The sequence below is a fragment of the Geotrypetes seraphini genome, chromosome 2, assembly GCF_902459505.1.
Source record: "Geotrypetes seraphini chromosome 2, aGeoSer1.1, whole genome shotgun sequence".
Taxonomy (NCBI): Eukaryota; Metazoa; Chordata; class Amphibia; order Gymnophiona; family Dermophiidae; genus Geotrypetes; species Geotrypetes seraphini.
Genome location: NC_047085.1, coordinates 86,783,886 through 86,805,144, shown reverse-complemented (window position 1 = coordinate 86,805,144; position 21,259 = coordinate 86,783,886). Strand labels below are relative to the sequence as shown.

The window sequence follows — 21,259 nt, the reverse complement described above, 5'->3', positions numbered from 1 at the left end:
TTCCTCTCTCTCCCCTTTCTCTCATCTGATCTCTCCATTCCACCCTGACCCCCTTCCCCTCCTTTAATCTCCCTGCCAGCTGTTTCCTTCCTTTTTTCTTTCTCCCTACCCTCCTTCCTTCTTTTCCTTCTCCCTTCCCTCCTCCCTCTATCCAACATTAACTCTCTTCTCATCCCTTTCCCTCCTCCCTCCCAGCAGCATCTCTCCTTCTTCTCCCTTCTCTCCTCCCTCTATCCAACATTAACTCTCTTCCCATCCCTTTCCCTCCTTCCCTCCCAGCAGCATCTCTCCTTCTTCTCCCTTCCCTCCTCCCTCTATCCAACAGTAACTCTCTTCCCATCCCTTTCCCTCCTCCCCTCCCAGCAGCATCTCTCCTTCTTCTCCCTTCCCTCCTCCCTCTATTCAACATTAACTCTCTTCCCATCCCTTTCCCTCCTCCCCTCCCAGCAGCATCTCTCCTTCTAACTCCCTTCAAGTCCAGTAACAGCTCTCCCTTTTCCAGACCTTCCCAGCCTCCTACAGTGGCTTCCTCCCCTTCCAGCAGCTCTCGGTACTTGCCTGCAGGAAGTTGCCGGTAAATCACTGCCCTGGCAAATTGGAGAGCTGGTGGGAGGGGAGACAGCCACTGTGAAGGCTCCCCAGGATCTTGTTTGCACACGCTGACCATCTCCCTCCACCTGCACCTGAATCTGCAGCTCTCTCTGGTATAATCGCAACTTCCCCGCGGCCCTCTTCAGCAACTCGGCAGGATCAAGACACGCTGCCGACGTCGGGACCTTCACTCTCTGAGTCCCGCCTATTTTGTTTCAACTTCCTGTTTCCGAACAGGCGAGACTCACAGAGGGAAGGCCCCGACGTTGGCAGCCTATCTTGATCGCCTGAGGCTGGGAGGAACATTAATCAGCAGGAACCGCAGTCGGCAGGAAATTTAATTGCCGACTTGATCTCGCCGGCCCTGCGCGGACCGGCAGAAATTTTCTGCGGACCGACATCGGTCCGCGGACCGGCGGTTGAAGAACTGTGTCCTAAGGTATCATCTCACATGGCAGGAACCCCTGCCTAAAAGGAAGCTCCTGTGACTCAGTGGTTAAAGGCACTTCCATCTTCCCAAGGTGGTGGGTTTGAATCCCTAGTATGGTCAGGTACTTCAGCACATATTCTTAATTTTTTTTGTGACAATCTGCCATCTAGGTGCATATTGATGATGTCATAATGATGTCAAGATTGTGTTAAACATGTCCACTTGCTCTTTTTTGTAATACAATTTATATACAAACTAGTCTTATAGCCCGTTACATTAACGGGTGCTAGAATATATGTGTGTGTGTCTGTCTTTATTTCTTTCTCTCTCTCTCCTTAGCCGCTTTCTGTATTTCTGTCTTTCTTTCTGTCTTTCTTTTTCCTTGGCTGTCCACTACCATTCCGCACCCCTCCTGACCCGACTCCCGCTGTCTTTCTTTCTGTCTGTCTCTGTCCCTGGCCCCATTGTCTGTTTGTCTTTCTGTATATGTCCCTGGCCCTGTGTCTTTCTTCTTTTCTTTCTGTCTCCCTTCCTCCCTCTGTCAGTCTGTCAAAAGCAGCATTCCCTCCCCCTCTATTTCCCTCCCCCCACACCAGTTCCCTGTGCACCTGCACCTGTGTCTTTCTTCTTGTCTTTCTGTCTCCCTTCCACCCTCTGTCTGTGCAAAGCAGCATTCCCTCCCCCCACACCAGTTCCCTGTACAGCAGCATTAGTGTTTCCTCTACCCTCTTTCCCTTCCCACAGTGGCGACTACAAACGCGGGTCCGAGTCATTTGCCGCCGCCCCCCCCTTCCGTTCCCACGGGCCCGACTGGCGATTTAAGCAGCGTGTGCATCAGTGTTCACACGCTGCTTCGGGTCCTACTACTGCCCTGATTTACTCAGGCACGTCTGGAGCAAATCAGGGCAGTAGAAGGGCCCGAAGCAGCGTATGAACACTGATGCATACGCTGCTTAAATCGCCAGTCGTGCCTGCGGGAACGGAAGGGGGGGGCGGCGGCAAATGACTCGGGTCCCGGGCAGCGGAAAGTTGTTGGGCTCCGCAGGCCTCCCCACCCCACCATCCTAACGTCAAACTGATACCTGAGGCCGGCCACCACCACCACCACTTCCACAGCTCGCTCGAGCTTCGGCCGGTAGGTGGAGAGCAGGGAAGCTTTTGTGATGCGCGAACACGCAGCAGCAGGACGGACCAGAAGCCGCGCATGCGCACTTCCTATGTGTCGCTACAGCTCACGGAAAAGCGGCACACACTTAGGAACTGCGCATGCGCAGCCTAGCATTTTATTATATTAGATAATAATAATCAACCAAGCACTTATAATCAGTCAGTATCTATACAAGAATAAAATTCCCTCCCCCATCTAGCATTACCATCAGTAACAATACCATAAACAAAATATATACCCCTTTCCCCCTCCCTCCCCCGGAAGTTGAGTGTTAAACAAGGGAAAATAGAGATAAAGATAAATGACAACTATAGCAAATCTACAAAAGATGTCAATGGACCCCAAACCAGTTTGAATATCCTATAATGCCCCAGTATGTCAGCATTCATTTTCTCATGCTTATAGGTTGAGCATAAGCTCGCCTACCAGAAAGGAAAATAAAGGCGATCCCAAGTCTTCCAATTGCGAGTAATCATTTGCATGGCTATCCCGGCCATAATAAAGAAAAGCCAACATTTATACCTATCCAATGAGTGTTTAATATGCAATATCATCCCACATATGACAACCTCATACATCAGTGGAATGTCCACTTGCTATGAGTCACAGCCACTGTGAGTAGGGTTTTTCTTTGTATTTTCTTAAACTTTGGGAATGAGGTTTAGTATGCTTAGATTGAGTAATGCATTATTAAACATCTTTTTTTTCATTATTATGAAAGAGGAGTCCTTTTTACATAAAAAAGCAGAAGGTTTAGTATGCTATATATATATATATATATATATATATATTTTTTTTTTTTTTTTTTTTTCTCATGTGCTTTGATTGAGGAACAAAGAAGCCAATGAGTTTTTGGGAAAACAGCAGAGGAACTTGACAAGTGTTGAAGGTGCATATTTGATATTTATCCTAGAGAAATGACTGCTTGTGAATCAAGTGGATATAAGCTTGGCGTTTGAACTGACATGTGGTTTAATGCATGAGTGTGTGGTGCAGTGGCTAGAGCTATAGCCTCAGCACCCTGAGGTTGTGGGTTCAAATCCTTCACTGCTCTTGCTCCTTGTGACTTTGGGCAAGTCACTTAATCCCCTCATTGCCCTAAGTACTAGATAAGAGTTTGAGCCCACCAGGACAGAAGGGAAATATGATAAAGTAGCTGAATGTAAACACCACTTAGAATATAAGTGATATATAAATAATTAAAAGATAAATAAATAAATTATAATAGTGGTGCTTAGTAGGGAAGAAGAGCCTGGCTAGCAGCCTGGAGTCCCCCTCTGTAAATTGGGCTGCCTTCTGCATGCCATTTTACTGCATACAATTTTAAAAAAATAGCATAAAATTGCCGATCTAATGATGTCATAACGCTAAAACATGATAACATTATAGACATCATCAGGTCATCTATGCGACACCTAAAAGGTAATTCTATAAAGGACGCTTAACTATACAGATACACTTAAATTCACTGGATGCCGGTGAGCACGATTCTTTATTGTGTGTCTATACATAATAGAATCGCACTGAGCGTTGTACTGCTGAACATCTAAATGACGCTTAACTTTTAGGTGTCCTTTATAGAATTTGTCCCTAAGCACTCCAGACCATCGTAGAAACCTCTACCATGGTTTAGTAAAAAAAAAAAAAAAAAAAAGGGGGGGGGGGGGTAAAGTTAGGCACCTTCATTGGCTAGGTGTGCTGATGTAGGTGCCTAACTTTAGGCAGGCTATATTGAATCTGGTCCATAGTGCATAATAATGTGGAAGGGAAAATAAAATGGTATGATGATACTAGAATTCTAAAGTGGAAGGGAATATAATATCCAGTGTGGATGATGTATTGCAGTGCTATAGTACAAGGACCCTAATGTGCTATGCTGTGATTTGGAACCTAATATACCCTAGCTTTGAAAGGACAAAAAGCATCCAACTCGGTGCAAGATGGGGAAGAAATACAACGCTTTTAATTTATTTACTTGACCACACATCGTTGCACTAGAAAATAAGATCTCAAAAGTGAGTGTATCTAGATTGCAGATAGCATACAATAAAATGTTATCAGAAATGTTAGTCTGCCATATTTGAAACCCATTTAATTAAAGTATGTACATTTAAAAAAATCATATAACACCCAGATATTATAGGAGTAAAGTTAGTTGGATGTGCTTTGTAGGCTTTAAACTGTTATGTGGTAGACAGTTTAATGTTTCCACTTAATCAGATTACTGTATTTTTATATTAAAAAAGTTGTATAGCATTATATATTGGTATACGATTTCCGGGGTCTGATATTACAGGAAAATTGCTTAATATTATTGGAAAAATGCAATAAATAGTTAATGTTCCTGTGGAAAAAAAAACAATGTTTAAATAATTTATTAAATTAAAATAAGATAGCATTATAGATCATATTTCATTTTGTTGCTATTGCATTTATTTGAGCTTTGCTAAATACGGTTTACTGTTTACAACTGAAAATTAGTAGACTGACCTTATTTGTCTATTCTCTATAAATTATCTCCTTATGGCCTGCAAACAAGTCATTGAAGGGAAACAGTATTGTCCTCTGTGTTAAAAAAAAAAAGATCTAACTGGGTAGAAGAGGCTCCTCTTTGGTTTTATTGCACTGAGTGGGTCTGGAAGTGATGTTCAGTGGCTCTTATCCAGGTAGTTTTGCAGGATATATTTTCTGACCAGCTCAGCACTGCCCAGGCAGTACTAGGGCAGTTGGAGGCAGAGTCTGGTGGAGGTGGAAGTTATGCAGGCACCAGTGATATTCAATGCTGGTGTCCGCAAAGCTGGACTGGGCAAGTAGGACTACATAAATAGCAGTCTGGTTAACTATGTAGTTATAACACTAACTCTCTCTTTTACTAAGGTGCGCTTATCGGTTAGCGCACCTTAGTAAAAGAGGGGATAAGGGAGGAAGTTATCAGGTTTTAGTAAAAGTTTTCATGACACCTGCTTTATCATGGGAGGCAGCAACCCGCAGTATTACAGTCCCACAGGTTTCCGACTACCATTGTAAATGAAGAGTGCTGCTTGCGAGCCAACTCACAAAAAGTGTTTATTTTCACTACCTGGAGTTTTGGACCTCAAAGCTCTGGCTTAATGCTCTTGGGCCTCATCACCCTCCTCCAAGCCCACCTTGATCAGTCCCATCTCCAGCAAGCCCCTACCCCAAAAAGGATTTCCCCAACCCCAAGGTCATACCTTAAATTCTGGTGAAATTATGCAGATATAACCAATATTCAAGGGGTAAGTTCTCAAACTGCATTAGGGCAATAACCCATTTTAAACCCAACTTAAAATGTTCTAACACTGAGTTTACTGCCCTAATGCAGTGAAAAATACTGATAAGTAATCCCAAGGTTCATAGTAATTAGGTATATCTAATTCTGCTGTCCTACATTAAACCAGTTAATTATACCAATAATGACTGAATATTAGCTATCTGTGTAGTTGGGCAGAATGTCCATAGTCTGTTCTTGCTATGCTGTAGCACTATCCTCATAGTGCCTGGGTGGTCTGTAAAAATTTTGAGTGGCACTATATATACGTGTAAACTATATACAGTGGTGCCTCACACAACGAACTTAATTGGTTCCAGGAGCAAGTTTGTTATGCGAAACGTTCGTTATGTGAAACGCGTTTTCCCATAAGAATACATGTAAAAAAAAATAATTCGTTCTGCAGCATAAAATATGCTAAGATGACATAAAAAAAGATAAATTTTTGGTTATTATTTTTATTTAGATACATCTAAAAACATAATTGTTTTTTAAAACAACACACATTTTTTAAATTTAAAGACAGACTAAGTAGAGTCTAATTTTACAGTGAGAGAGGGCAGAGTCTCAGCGGCAAAAACTGGGACTTAACTGTTCATTTTTTTTTTTTTTCTACCGTGTTTCCCCGATGATAAGGCAGGGCCATCAAATAAGACAGCCCCCCCTTTTTAGAAAAAAATGTAAAATAAGGCACCCCCCCGCAAATAAGCCACCCACCGATACCTGCGCTTACCCGAATCGGGTGGTACGGTGGGTGACTCCGTGTGGTCCCTGGCACCCCCGACACGATCGGGGCAAGAGGGAGCTCAAGCCCTCTTGCCCCCCCGACTCCCCGACACGATCGGGGCAAGAGGGAGCCCAAGCCCTCTTGCCCCCCGACTCCCTGACACGATCGGGGCAAGAGGGAGCCCAAGCCCTCTTGCCCCCCCGACTCCCCGACACGATCGGGGCAAGAGGGAGCCCAAGCCCTCTTGCCCCCCCGACTCCCCGACACGATCGGGGCAAGAGGGAGCCCAAGCCCTCTTGCCCCGCCGATTCCCCAACTCCCCGACAATATCGGGCCAGGAGGGAGCCCAAGTCCTCCTGGCCACGGCGACCCCCTAACCTCACCCTGCACTACATTACGGGCAGGAGGGATCCCAGGCCCTCCTGCCCTCGACGCAAACCCCCCCTCCCCCCAACGACCGCCCCCCCCAAGAACCTCCGACCGCCCCCCCAGCCGACCCGCGACCCCCCTGGCCGACCCCCACGACACCCCCAACCCCCTTCCCCGTACCTTTCTGTAGTTGGCCGGACAGACGGGAGCCAAACCCGCCTGTCCGGCAGGCAGCCAACGACGGAATGAGGCCGGATTGGCCCATCCGTCCCAAAGCTCCGCCTATTGGTGGGGCCTAAGGCACCTGGGCCAATCAGAATAGGCCCGGGAGCCTTAGGTCCCTCCTGGGGGCAGGGCCTGAGGCACATGGTCGGGTTGGGCCCATGTGCCTCAGGCCCCGCCCCCAGGAGGGACCTAAGGCTCCCGGGCCTATTCTGATTGGCCCAGGCGCCTTAGGCCCCACCAGTAGGCGGAGCTTTGGGACGGATGGGCCAATCCGGCCTCATTCCGTCGTTGGCTGCCTGCCGGACAGGCGGGTTTGGCTCCCGTCTGTCCGGCCAACTACAGAAAGGTACGGGGAAGGGGGTTGGGGGTGTCGTGGGGGTCGGCCAGGGGGGTCGCGGGTCGGCTGGGGGGCGGTCGGAGGTTCTTGGGGGGGGCGGTCGTTGGGGGGGGGGGGGGTTTGCGTCGAGGGCAGGAGGGCCTGGGATCCCTCCTGCCCGTAATGTAGTGCAGGGTGGGGTTAGGGGGTCGCCGTGGCCAGGAGGACTTGGGCTCCCTCCTGGCCCGATCGTGTCGGGGAGTCGGGGGGGGGCAAGAGGGCTTGGGCTCCCTCTTGCCCCGATCGTGTCGGGGAGTCGGGGGGGCAAGAGGGCTTGGGCTCCCTCTTGCCCCGATCGTGTCGGGGAGTCGGGGGGGGCAAGAGGGCTTGGGCTCCCTCTTGCCCCGATCGTGTCGGGGAGTCGGGGGGGGCAAGAGGGAGCCAGGCGGAGAGAGGGCAGTTAAGCGCAGTGCCTGCGTGGAAGGATGCAGCTCGGGCGACTTCGTTGTGTGAAACGAAGTTCGTTGTACGAATCAAGACATAAAGTTCGTTGTGCGCAGCGTTCGCTGTGCGAGGCGTCCGTTATGCGAGGCACCACTGTATATGTAAACATATTATATTCCTGATATGTAAAGTTGTTATATTTCTGATATGTAAACTTCCTGGAAATGTCCAGTTCTCTTCCAATTTTGTAATCCGCTTAGAACCGAAAGGCACAGGCGGAATAAAAATCTCTAATGTAATGTAATATATATTCCTGGATTCTATATATGGCACCCAAAATTGGGTGCTGATATTTGTCTGCCAATCCAAGATGTGTACCTAACTAACTTGGCTAATGAGCTAGTTAGTGTAGCTAACTGATTTTGTAAGACCAGTATAATGTTTTGCATTTCTCTCAGTGTTTAGCACTGAAACAGTCATTAGTTCTCTGATTAATAATATATGTTCCTTTCTGAGAGAAGGTAAACAGGCACTTCTTCAATTTGATGTTTCCTGTTCCTTCGACCTTGTCAGCCATTTTGTTAACGATCTTAGAAGAAATAAGTGTAACAGGTAAAGCACATAGATGGTACAAGAAGTTCTTAACTAATAAAGCATACTAAGTCAAGATGGCATCAAGTTTTTCAGACAGATGGATCAATCCATGAGGGGTGTCTTACCGTTTGCTGCTGTCCCCATTACTTTTAAATATTTTTAAAAGTTCTTTGGGATCTGAACTTAAGAGAACTGGTTTTATAACATACACTCCCTCTTTTACTAAGTTACCAAAACCCATTGGGAATTAATGGACTCCGGTGCTGTTGCCATTCGACAGCCGCTAGCGTGACTTTGTTGGAACTATCTGAAGTTCAGCAGGAATAGATCTCGTAGAATCTTGGATGTATAGGCATAAGTTGAATTTGAATACTGAGATGACAAAGTTTATATGCTTTGGGAGTAATTAGATCAGATTCCTTCAACTATATATATTAATCCTCATCCATCAAAATTTTAGGATCTTAGATGAGATGCTAACTTTAGAACCTCAAATACATTTTCTAACTAAGAAAACTTTATTCCTTTTAAGTAAACTTAGGCAAATATGAACAATTTTTACTGAGGATCAATTTAAAATCATGGTGCGTGGTGCAATCTAGTCTTTAACTAATAAGGGCTCCTTTTACTAAACGGTGCTTGAGATTTTTAGCGCAGGCTGGCAAGGTAAATACTCTAAAAGTATCGCAAAACCTGAAGTTCTATATAAATATGAAATAGAGTGAGTGCTGGTGCATAGTTGGATATTCAAATTCTCTTGCTTTTGCTTTAAACTTGTGTGGGGAATGGCCCCTACCTATCTCTTACCACATTTCGAGCTATACATCCCCACTAGGACAACCAGAAATTGCAATCTTTTTGCCTATCCAAAGATCACAGGTTGTAAATACAGGTCCTTTCTGGACAGAACTTTTAAGTTTCAAGCTAGTAAACAGCAGTCCTGGCTAGGCAATTACATCAACAGAATCAAGTTGATCTACGGCGCATTTCGGAAAGAAATTAAGACAGCTCTGTTCGATAGATTTATCTCCTAATCAGATACCATTTTAAAACTATTAACTACTATATGCTGATAACTTTGAGAAATGTGTGTATTTTCTACTAATTGTGTTCTGTAATTCATTGACTGTTCAGTGACATCTTCGCTATTTGTATTCCGTAATTCGCTGATTCAATGTAAACCACCTAGAAGTCGTAAGATTGTGGTGATATAGAAAAAATAAAGTTATTATTATTACCTTGCTGGCCTGTGATAAAAACCTCTAGCATCGTTTAGTAAAACCCTGCATATATTACTTTAATATTGCATATAGGGGATGTTTAAAAAAATTAAGCAAAAAACTACAGACAATATAAAACACAAATTATGTCTAATTTTTCTTTGAAAAAATCAGATTACCTTCCTATTATCAAAAACTACAAGGTCTGTTCAAAATGTTCCAGGACAGTTTGAATTGAGCACCAATGAAAAGTTCTTATGAGACATGCTAAGCAGCATTGAGTAGCTTGAAACCTCATGAGTAACCTCTTTTTTTCCATTTGTTGATATCTGTTTTCTTTTTTGAGCTACAGCAGTTTTTGTGAAAGTGTGTTTTCATGATCGGATATTTTTTATGATGTGTGACCTCAATGAGTAGCACTACAGGATGAAGTTCTGTTTTAAATTGAGTAAGTCCACTAAAGTAGTCATGAAGCAGTGGAAGACAATTCGCGAACTGGAAGACCATCGACGTCAACTGATGATGATCATATTGATCAAGTGAGGGTTCTTGTGCGTGCTAATTGGTGATTAATTGTTGGAGAATTGGCAGAGGAATGCAACATTTCCATTGGTTCATGCTACAGCATTCTAACAGAGAAGTTGAGGATGTCTTGCATTGTGGTAAAGTTTGTTCTACGGTTGATGACTGACGACCAGAAGAACAACCGAGTCATGATCTTTCAGAATCTTCTTGAGCAGGCAAATGAATACAAAACATTTCTGATAAAGTGATAGGTGATGAGACATGGGTCTACGGTTATGACATAGAAACCAAAGCCCAATTGTCTCAGTGGAGAGCCAAAACATCACGAAGACCAAAAAAGCTTGGCAAGTTCAGTCGAACGTCAAAGTAATGTTAACAGATTTTTTTTTTGATAGCCACGGCATTGTTCACTCTGAATTTATGCCACAAGGACAAACTGTCAACCAAAATTACTATCTGAAAGTGTTGAAACGACTCTGTGAGAGAATCAGGACCCGAACTTTGGAGGGAGAAGTCGTGGCTCCTGCATCACAACAACCCGTCCGTTCATGCCAACATCAAAATTTGCAAATTTTGCATAAAAAATGCGATTACAGTTCTTCATCAGCCATCTTACTTCACCAGCCATCTTACCCTGCTGACTTCTTCTTGTTTCCTAAACTTAAATCCACGCTGAAAGGAAAGTGATTCGACACCACTGAAGACAAAGCAAAATTTGACGCAGCAACATTTGGTGATTCCTGAAGATCTGTTTAAGGACTGTTTCTAGAAGTGGAAACAATGTTGGGTAAAGTGTATACGTAGGGAAGGGGAGTACTTTGAAAGGGACCCAATAGAATAAGTTGTAAGATTGTTTAATAAATTTTTGTAAAATCAGTCCTGGAACTCTTTGAACAGACCTCGTACATTGGCTCCCTGTAGAAATGAGAATCTTGTTTAAACTGTTGTGTTTTCTTTGCAAAGTTCTTTCCTGTTTAGTACCAAGTTATTTTTATGACCATTTTAATTTAGCAAAAGGAAACAAGAACTATAGGAAATTGAATGAAAATTTATTCTGCTTTCCTTCTCCAAAATTTGTGAAAAGATTAAAATTATTTGAATATACCTTTATTTTTCATAGCATAACATAACATTATACTTATAGACCACATTACCAAAACGTTCTACGCGGTTTACAAAAGATTATAAACATTAAACATAATCGTATATTTGAATGAGTCAGCTAGTCAGGTATTTGGAGAAAAGATAGGTTTTTAGCTGTTTTCTAAAATGTCTGTAAGAAACAGCTGTGAGCAACAATGATCAAAATTCTTTTTCATGAGAAGCTGCCTGAGATGCTAAAGAGTGATTTAGGAATTTCTTTTTTTACAACCTTTTACAGAAGGGAAATTGAACAGAGCATGAGTTTTTCTACTGCATTTGTACGTAGCTATGGAAAAACTATTAGCCAGATAAATAGGGGCTGCACAATATAAAACCTTGTAACAAAAACAGCCCAACTTGAACAATACCTGAGCTTCCACAGGTAACCAGTGCAATTCGCAATAAAATAATGTAACATGATCGTATTTCTTCAATCCGTAAATCAATCTAACTGCTGTGTTCTGTATCAATGATAATCTCAATAATTCCTTCTTAGTAATAGATAAATAAGCAATATTGCAATAGTCAAGGAGACTTAACAGTAATGACTGGACCAATAATTTAAAGGCTGAAAATTCAAAATAGGGACTAATTGTTCATAGTATCCATAAAGTAAAATAACTTTTACGTACAACAGCATCTATCTGGGTTTTCATAGTAAGATGTTTATCTAATACGATTCCTAAAATTTTAATTGTTGGATGGATTGTATAAGATGTTGAAAGTATATTGATGGAAGGTTCATGAATAATTTTGGTAGGAGATGCTACAAAGAACTTTGATTTATCAGAATTAAGCTTAAGTTTGAATTGCTGCATCCAAAGATTCATCCTTTCCATTACAGTCTCAATTTGAGTAGTTTTAGCAAAATTAAAACATGCCTGTTAAAGAAATATGTTTTAACATCTGTTTCATAACATTATCAAGTCTGAAGATCTAACTATTTTGATGTTTTCTATGGATAATTCATGTTCTCCTTAGAAATTGCCAGCTGCTTAAATTTGTTAGCTACTCTGAATTGCAAGGCTTGAGCAGATTATACATATTATTATTAATTGAGTGCTAATTGGTACTAATTTGAATTTGCACATACATCCTACTATGTACTATTCTATCTATTTTTATTTATTTATTTAAAAATTTATAAACTGCCTAAAATCAAAGTGATGTACAAAATAAATACATATTATAAAGACAAACCAAATATATATCGAACAAAATTAACATTAACATATCAAACTTTATCAAGTTGGAGTTCTTACTTCATCTTGCAAAACATCACTACATTAACCCATGGGGACAATGCAATGCCAGATTTATTCAGTGTTCAGTCTATACATATTACATAAATGCATCCACGAACAGTTGAGTTTTACACAGTCTCATAACAATGTTTACCTAAATCCCAAAAGGAGGGGTGACCATGGGAGGTGCACGGGCAAGTCAGGGCATACTTAAAATTTACACACAGTATTATAGAATACCAGGGATATACTTTGAAGTTGGGCGCCAAGAATTGTACCTGGTTCCAAAAGGCATACATTCAGGTGCTCAAGGTTGGATGCCAAAATCTGCTCTTAATTCTGCTCTATAATGGGCTTCATCTTTGAGCATCCATTATGGAATAGCATTGCATGTTGATTATTTTTGGCACCAATTTTTGAGCATCTTTTACTGAATCTAGCCCATAAAAGGCTATTCTATAGAATAGACACTAATATTTATATATGTGTTATGTGGGAAATGTTTAAATGCATGTGTTCACGTATATGCATACATATCAATATGACACCTAAATGCTATTCTGCAAATACCCACCTATTTTACCTAGCACATATTTGCAAGGGGGAATACACTGGGTCAGTGGCGTAGTGAAGGTAGAAGGTCTTTGTCAAGAGTCTCAAAGGCTTATTACTCATGAATAGAGCATTCAATACAGGTCAATGTAAGGAGCGAACAGAGCAGTAACTGGTGTCCAAAGCAAAGCATTTAGACCTGCTACCTGCGATGTCTAGGTATCAGAAAAGTGATTCAAGTTTATTAAAAATTTGATATAACGCCTTAAAATTGTCAAAGTGGTATACATTACAATAAAATTATAAAATTCAATTATATATCAATTACATATCAGGACATTGGGTAATTACATGACAAATCGAAACATAAGGGAAGGGGGGTAGAACTACAATCGTTTATAGGAAAGAGAAGGATAGGATAGGGGAGCTATGCTCTTCCTTAGTTATTAATTATCTGTGTAAGATCAGTGATCCAATTGAGCTGCATTCCACTGGAAGGCTTAGAAGGAGTCATCTCCTTACTGTTCCTAGGATTGCTTTCCCCCACCAAAGCGGAAACATGCAAGGGATACCAGAATCTGAGACAGCTTTAGGAATACTGAATATCTCTGTTTCTAAAATGGCTAAGATAAATGTTTATGTCCAGGTACATAAAGGTTTATGTTGCTATTTTACAACATAAAGTCTGTGTGCCAGAACATGAAGATTTTATGTGCCAGTTTTGACTCGCTGATAATTCTCACATTCATGTTTTATAAAATAGATATTCATGCCAGTGTTGTGGTAAGGGTAGGAGGCACCCGTGGCGTTGGTGCCCCCCCCTGCGTCCCTGTTTATTCTGTGCCCCCTGCTCCTTCCCACCCCTCCCACGCTACACTTGCAATATCACTTACCCCATACCTCTACATCTTCACCAGCGTGAGTGGTTTCTCCAGCATGCTCCTCACACCAACATTGGATTTCCCTTTAATGTCACTTCCTGTTCCCGTGACCCAGAAGTGATTCAGAGGGGATCCAGACTGGCGTGAGCAACAGGCAGGAGAAGTTCCTCGTACTAGCGAAGATCTAAGAACATAAGAACATAAGCAGTGCCTCTGCTGGATCAGACCATAGGTCCATTATGCCCAGCAGTCCGCTCACGCAGCAGCCTATCAGGTCCAGGATCTGTATAGTGATCCTCTATCCCCTTTTCCTTCAGGAAGTTATCTAATCCCTTATTGAACCCCAATACCATACTCTGTCCTATTACACCCTCTGGAAGTGCATTCCAGGTGTCCACCACCCTTTGGGTGAAGAAGAACTTCATAGCATTGGTTCTGAATCTGACCCTTCTTAATTTTTCCGAAGGCCCTCTTGTTTTCGAAAGTTTGAAGAGTCTATCCCTCTCCACTTTCTCTATGCCCTTCATGATCTTGTAAGTCTCTATCATGCCCCTTCTAAGTCTCCGCTTCTCCAGGGAAAAGTGCCCTAGTTTCGCTAATCTTTCAACATATGAAAGGTTTTCCATACCTTTTATCAATCGTGTGGCTCTTTTCTGGACCCTCTCGAGTATCACCATATCCTTGTTAAGGTACAGCGAACAATATTGGACGCAGTACTCTAGATGCGGGCGTACCATCGCCCGATACAACGGCAGGATAACTTCTTTCATTCTGGTTGTAATACCTTTCTTGATAGTACCTAGCATTCTATTTGCCTTTTTAGCGGCCGTTGCGCACTGTGCTGACAGCTTCATTGTCTTGTCCACTATTACCCCCAAGTCCTTTTCTTGGGTATTTTCACCCATTACCAACACTCCCATCGTATAGCTGGACTTTGGGTTTCTGTTTCCTACATGCAAGACTTTACATTTCTCTACATTAAACTTCATGTGCCATCTTGTCGCCCACTCTCCTAATTTGTTCAGGTCCCTTTGTAAATCTTCGCAGTCCTCTTTAGTCCTAACTCCACTAAATAGTTTGGTGTCGTCTGCAAATTTTATTACTTCACACTTCGTCCCTGTTTCTAGATCAATTATAAATACATTGAACAGCAGCGGTCCGAGTACCGAACCCTGTGGAGCACCACTTGTGACCATCCTCCAGCCCGAATAGTGGCCTTTCACTCCCACCCTTTGCTTTCTACTCGCCAACCAATTTTTGATCCATCTATGTATGTCTCCTTCCACCCCATGGTTCTTCAATTTCCGTAGTAGGTGTTCATGGGGTACCTTGTCAAAGGCTTTTTGGAAATCTAAATATACGATGTCTATGGGGTCCCCTTTGTCCATCCGTTTGTTTATTCCTTCGAAGAAGTGCAATAAGTTCGTCAGGCATGATCTTCCCTTGCAGAAGCTATGTTGGCTTGTTTTTCATCAGTTTATTCCTTTCTAGATGCTCATTGATGTTGTCTTTTATCAGCGCTTCCGCCATCTTCCCAGGCACCGAAGTCAAATTCACCGGGTCTCAATCCTTTTTTAAAGATGGGTGTAACATTAGCTATCTTCTAATCCTCCGGGATCACGCCTGTTTTCAGGAATAGATTTCTCAGAGATACAGGGTGGGGGGAGGGATGGCATGGCGTGGTGGAGAGTTGCTGGCACCCCGACCGACACGGTGCCCGGGGCGGTCCGTCCCACCCCACCCCTTACTACATCACTGATTCATGCCAAACGTAACCAGTGCACTTATGCTAATTTAGCCATGTATTTGAGAATGGTCTCTAAAACGGCAGATCATGTTCTCTGATGCTAGTGGAAGTTGAAACAACCCAATCAGGCCATTTCAATTCTTATTTGAATGTCCTTTCAAGAATACTACTCTACATTGCATGCAACTTGCAAAAGGAAATCATGCAGTTCAAAAATATGTGTATTGAAAGCAGTTGTGTACCGTGGACTTGCTGTTTGTGTGGGTGACCGAGCAAGGGCAATGTAGCAGACATCTGAACATTGCACGTACTCATACTTTTACTCCCCCAGCTAAGCATACCCCGGGGAATGCCTCTTTTTAACCTGGCTAAAATTATGATTAATCCTGTAGCCTGCACATTTTTTTGGACCGAGAAGAGAAAGATAATTCTGAGACAAATAAAACCCATCATGTAAGTTGCCGTTTACTCAGATAAATGGCTTTGATAATTGTCTTCCACATATATGTAATGTTTAGCACCTACACAGATGATGTACATTAAATAAGATCTGTCTATATGTTTCAGATGTTCATGAACAATGCCCTTGATCTTAGGGATGAATAAGATAGCTGTGCTGCTGTGAAAGAGATCTAGAGGGAGAAATTCTAAATAAGGAAACAGCATTCATCAGGTACTGGATGGCAGAAATGAAGTTCTTCCAGACAGCATGCATCAGTAGGAAATTTATAGCTGTCATTAAGCATAGAAATGGCATAAGCTAATGGGATAAAAGTTCAAGGTGAAACATTTTAAGTATGTGTGTTTTCATATCCAAACACAAATTATTATTATTATTATTTTCTTCATTTATGTGTCAGGGAAACCTTTCACTTTACAAACTGAGTTAAAATTGCAGTTATACCTGGAGAAATATAGATGAACATTTATTTTTATTGTAAATTATCAATAATAGGGGCAAAAATGTTCAAGTTGTTTTACATATATTCCCCCCCCCCCCTCCATTTTAACAGATTCTTGGCAAACAAGATGTATGTAAGTATAGTACCACTGATAGGGAGGAAAGAGAGCACAGCAATCATTAGGGATTGTAATGGAGGGACCCAGAGGGATAACTAAGGTCAAGCTCCTCTTCACACAGTTCCACCAGGAGCTAACACATAAAAAACCAGGATCTATGTCCCTTACTCCTTCACCAAGCCCATTAGCAAGCTCATATCTTGTATCTGTCTATTCATCCTTTTGGCTTTGTAATTTTCTCAAGGGTGGCCAACTTGGCTATTTTCCTTCAGTATCCAATATAAGTCTTAATCTTTCAGGAATAAGCTATTGTGAGCTTAACTTAATGAATCAGGTGTTTTGTAAGCTTCTCAGTTGACAAGGTTACTTCTGTCACATCAGGTAAGACATAATCTCTTCTTCCATAGTGCTGTTTCACACTATATCTGAACTTGTGGGATGTCCAAAAGAAATCTCCTATTTAGAGCAGTAATCTGGTGACACTGTCTGCAACACCACATTTCCAAAAAATGCTGCAGAATGAGCTGCCACATTCACTCTTAGCAAAGTTGTGCAGTGATACACAGGTCAATGCCCTATAAATGTCAGCTGGGGAGATCAGCTGCGCTTCCGACCATGAGGCTGTGATATACCTCATAGAATGTGCTCAAGTGGCAGAAGGTGATTGCTTCCCCACCAAAAGGTATGCTGAGAAAATGATGTCCTTTAACCTTTGAGCAACCATGGGTTTTGATGCTACTAAGACCCTCATTTGCGTACCAAAGAAGACAGTTAATCTGGCTGGCTTTCTAAATTCATTGATGACCTTCAGATGTCTGAGAAGCACCCATCTCACATGCAAGACCCATAAAAACTGAAAATTTCCCATAATCCTCTGTATGAAAAGAATGGAATTATACCGACTGGTTCATGTTGATACCACTTTAGAAAGAAATGACAGAATAGGCCTCAGGGAAAAACCAGCTTCTGTAAACTGTAAAAAATTATCAGCAAGAAAACACCTGAAGTTCTGAATTATGACACGCCAAAGCAACTGCCACCAAAAAATACAGCTTTTAAGGTAAGGCCCTTCACTATAGCCTTTTTAAGAGGCTCAAACAGAGTCATCAAGGGCTTGCACGAATGCTGGATATGGCCTCAGAAACAGGCCCGTTCTGCCACCTGAACCTTTAGGGAGTCCAGTGCCAACCCCTTCTCTACAACTACTACTATTACTGCTATTAGGGTTACCAGACATCCAGATTTACCTGGACATGGCCTCTTTTTAGAGGACATGTCTGGGCAGCTTTAAAAAACCTGGCACTTTATATGGGTTTTGAAAAGCTTCCAGCTCGGGACTGTGTCAGGAGGGCATCTGCACACATGCGGATGCAATGTGGTGACATCACGCACATGCGTTTGTGCAGATGCCCTCCCAACATGACTCCAATCACAAGAATAGGTTGAGTTGGGTGGGGCTGGGAGGCGAGGCTGGGGTGGAATGGGGCATGACTTTGGTGGAATGGGGTGGGGCCAGGTGGGACTGAGCAGGCCTGGTGTGGGGCCATGGGTCCTTATTTTACATTAGTAAGATCTGGTAACCCTACTATTTATAATTTATTTTTTAGTTCAATTTCTTTATTGAAGGGTTTTATATAATTTAACACATCAATATTTTATATAACATAACACATTTTATATAACATAACAAATATTTTATATTTTATATAACATAACACATCAATCAATAATAATAATAGTAATATTGACAATAACAGTATAAAACAGAGTAATAAGAACAGTAGCATAGCTACTCCAGAAAGGCTAACATAGCGATGTCAGCATTGTCTTATGAAAATGAAATATGAAGGAACAGTTAATGCAAATTGCAATAATCCTGTAGGAAGACCAAAAATTTTCAAAGAAACCTAAAGATTTCATTTTGGAGGCAGCAACTTTCTCAAGTATAGAATAAATTCAGATTGAGTTCCAACTTATTGTAACAGGGAAAAGCCCACAGTCAGTAAAATACCTAAGCTTTAGGCTAAGCCAAGCCCTGTCACTGCAGAAAAGCCCAGTAGCAATATTACACAGATTAAGCATAAAGCTTATTTGTCAAGTGAGAAGCTTGTGAAATAAAAGGTAATTCCAAAGCCCACTTGTCCTGGTAAGAAGTAAGCACAGATTGGGGGTGGGGTAGAAGTAGCTTCACCTGATAATACCATTTGGGGATAACATTAGCAAAGGCAGCAGGCTGATCAAGGCTCAGCCAATCGGAACCCTTGCTAAACCTGCAACTGTCGGTAAAATGAGAGCCCTGAACCCAGAGAGAGAGGGGAAAGCACAAGCAGAGACAGCTATAGCAAAACAGGCTCCATTTGCAAGCAGGGAGTGATTCCTATCTCAGCACTGAAGCCCAGGAGCAAAAACCCTGTGTCCTCAACAGTTCAAGCTGCCAGCTTGAGAAGAACTGAACCTGGACAGCTGGCTGCAGAACTCTTCATACCCAAGTTTCCAGAGAGGTCAGACCAGGAGCCCATTCCAATAGAAGGAGAGGAGGTAGACTTGGTTCTGTAACTGGGGAGAGCGTTAATGAGCCAAATGGGGATATGTGTATGAGGGATGAGGGATCTGTTTTAACATGCTTGGGGGGAACAACAAATGCGGTGGGAAGAGGAGTCTAATCTAAAATTTGCTAATGTTAATAAGAAGAACTTTGCTTTAAAACTGCTGATAAGCAAAACTAAGGCATTTGTCAAACATTTTACTTTCAAGCCATAGAGACTACTGTGGAGGAAGGAAAATCCTTTCTCCTTAAAGCACAAGTTCAGCCGTGCTAAGCCAGGAGTTAAAAGCATGCTAAGAGTTTGTGCCAAATCACTGGCTAAGGTGTGCTTAAAGACCACATAAAGAATCCAGAATTATTGCAATTACTTATAAAGAATCCAGGAAAGAACTGATATTTGTGAAGCTGTATTATGAACTGTGTTTCGCAACAGATGAAACTGATAAAAGTGAATTCTACTTTGTGATTTTGATTTCATGAACTTGAACTGACTGAATGTGAAGTTTTTGTTTTGCTTGCATATCCCTGGAATTGGGATTGACTAAAAATGCTTTATTTTTTTAACCCAATATTTTGGTTTCAATTTTTAAATTGTGCAATTATCATTTTGACCACTCCAGAGAACCGCTCAGCTGGGTACAGTGATGTAGATTTAGGCTTGCCTATTGCTGACTTCAACTCCCCGCCACAATATATTATGATCTAAATGGGTTGAATCTTTCCAACTGGATAGAATAGTTTTAACAGCGATAAATAAGTAATAAACATTTCTATAATTTTGCTTTATAAGGATCTATGGGAGATTGCAGGCCTTTATCTCTTAGAATTATAATAAGATAAGGGTTTGACTATTGAAAAAATACTACCGGTACTATTTATCATTTCTATAGTACTGAAAGGCTTACTCAGCACAATACATTCAATATATAATAGATGTTATCCCAGGACAAGCAAAAACAAAAAAACAAACTGCAGACTCCTATGTACCAGATACAGGCAATGTTTATTATACCAAATATTTTATGCAGTTGAAAATACCACCGTATAACAAACCAAGGGACCGTGTTTCGGAAAACACTCCTTCCTCAGAGGTCCTAATGAAAATAAATATGAAAACTAAGTAGATATATATAATACATAGTTTTCGTTGGATTCCTTTGTGTTATCCCAGGACAAGCAGGCAGCATATTCTCCACATGTGGGTGACGTCATCTATGGAGCCCTGATCGGACACTCTCGCAAGCAAATTTGCTTGAAGATCTTCAAGCTTGTGAGAGTATCGCGCATGCGCCTTCCCGCTCAAGCTAGGGGGCGCTTCTCAACGTGGCCTCAGTTCTTCGTTTTCAGTGGAGCCAGAAGCCCAGTTCCTCTGCTGTGCGAGATTGGAGTGCCTCTTGCACTGTGGCTTGCTTCGTTTTTTTTGTTTTCGGGTGAATCGCTGTGCGGCGCGTTAAAAAAAAACCAAACTTTTAATTTTTGTTTGACTTCCGTCATTAACCGGGGCTCTGGGTCCGATATGGCCAGTGAGTCTTGCGTGGCTGCGGCATTGCTCGGCTTCTTTTGTGTTTTAAACAGTGCACTCAGTGCGGTTGGGTGATTTCTATCACTGACCTCCACCGTTGGTGCATTGAGTGCCTCGGGGCCGACTATCATTTGGACTCCTGCCCGCGTTGTGCTACTCTCCAACCGCGAGCATTTCGAAGGAGAAGGGCCAGGATCCTCGAGTTATTTGGCATGGATCCTGCGGTGGGACCAGCTTCGGCTCTGGTGCTGACCTCGACCTTGGCCTTGGCCCCGGGAGGGTCCTCGGTCTCGAAGGCCTCGACTTCGTCGAAGTCGCCCTCGTCTATCAAGTCTTCGGCTGCACCGACAAAATCTGTGGCTCTGGGTAAGTCTCCTCTTCCTCTTTAAGGTTCCTTAATGAAGAATCCTATCCCGGGGTCTCAGGGGGGTACGGCGGCCCATGCCCCGTCCAGACCTCCTTCTAAGCATGCCTCCACTCAACAGGAATACTCCTTCATCGAGGACACCCTCATTGGAGCGCACTGCTGCACCTCTTCAACCTGATCCGATGATCTCAGTGCCGATGTTCGAGGACATGCTGAAGGCCATCCTGCAGACGCAGATCTCCTCGGTCCTGAGCCAACTTGCCCCAGCTTCGACCTCGACACCGGCTGGCCAGCCTGAGTGTCCGCTCGACGCCCCTCGCGGGCAGTCTCGACGGTCTCT

General features: G+C 42.6%; 1 protein-coding gene across 1 annotated transcript in view; it reads left to right on the top strand.

Annotated features, from left to right (window-relative positions):
• The window catches only part of RALYL (RALY RNA binding protein like), a 796,461-nt gene that overhangs the window by 30,836 nt on the left and 744,366 nt on the right, over positions 1–21,259 (top strand). Inside the window, exon 2 of the mRNA XM_033929436.1 lies at positions 16,033–16,138. The gene's annotated coding sequence lies outside the window, so the exon portion shown is untranslated. The remainder of the gene's footprint in view (positions 1–16,032; positions 16,139–21,259) is intronic.